Below are 1,320 nucleotides of genomic sequence, written 5' to 3' on the forward strand. Positions count from 1 at the left end.
AAAACTCTAAAACTCTATTTTAATATTGAAAAAGTAGTAGCATAGATGAAGTGGTTACCTGAGATCATAAAAATATTTTCTATTTAAAATACATTTTGAACTCTTTGGAAAAGACGAGTCACCAGATTTCTACAAAATACCATTACTTATTAAAGCATCTGGGAAGGACTTTGTTAAAGTCTTCTGTTTCCCTCATTGTTGTTAACATTAACTGAAACTCATTTCGGTAAAGTGCCAGTCATGAATGTATGTGAGATAAACACCTATAAATAACACTTTATAAATAAACTGTTAAAATGTGATATTTTCCAGAGGCGGTAATGTCTCACTAAGTCATTTTTTTTCTTCTTAGATGTGTGGGCACCAAATTTTCAGTCTTTAAATTATAAATTTACAATGTCAGCAGATTTATTAGTTCAATCGGGAGATGATGGAAATCTCTCCTCGGAATGGATAGGTAAAAATAAAAAGAGGCAAAGGAATAATGGAAATGTTAAAAACAAAATTTGACCAAGTATATGTGAAGATCTAATTGGCTTTATTAAAGGATTCATGAATCGGGCAGATTCATGAACCTAGCAACTGAGAGGGCCATTTGAGGGGTGTACGGAATGGGGGGTTTTCACAGGAAGAAGGGTGGGCAGAGTAGTTATTAGCGAAAGAAAAGAAAGGATTATTTGGGGGCTAGGACTGTTTTTTTGGAGAAGGGGAAGGCTATGTAGATTGCCTCTTCTTTCTTCCTGCGGGGGATGGAGAGGGCCTCCCTTACTAAGGGTTCCCTTACTGGAGCTTCACCAGAAAATTCCAGGCCAGGTAATTAAGACTCTTTTTCTGGGTAGTTAATTAAAATTATTTTTCTGGGAGAGGGTAAAACTGGAATTAGATCACTATTAAGTCTAGGTTTGGTTTCGAGGGCTTTTGACATGAATGCTGATATTTGGGGTCTGTGCTTTTCTGTAACGACCCCCTGCCCTTTTTTTAAAATCCCGTTCCCCGACTCACTTCCCCTTTGACAATCATCAGCTTGTTTTCTGTATCTATGGATCTGTTCCTGTTTTGTTTATTCATTTGTTTTGTTTTTTAGATTCCACTCATAAGTGAAGTCACGCAGTATTTGTCTTTCTCTGTCTGACTTATTTTGCATAGTATAATACCCTCTAGGTCCATCCATTTTGTGGCAAATGGCAAGATTGTAGTCTTTCTTCATCACCGAATAATATTCTATGGTATATATATGTGTGTGTGTATATATATATACATATATATACCCCATGTACCATATATACATGTATGTTAAATATATATGTTATACACACACAC

This window comes from Pteropus medius, unplaced genomic scaffold, assembly GCF_902729225.1.
Source record: "Pteropus medius unplaced genomic scaffold, Ma_sr-lr_union100, whole genome shotgun sequence".
NCBI classification, from domain to species: Eukaryota; Metazoa; Chordata; class Mammalia; order Chiroptera; family Pteropodidae; genus Pteropus; species Pteropus medius.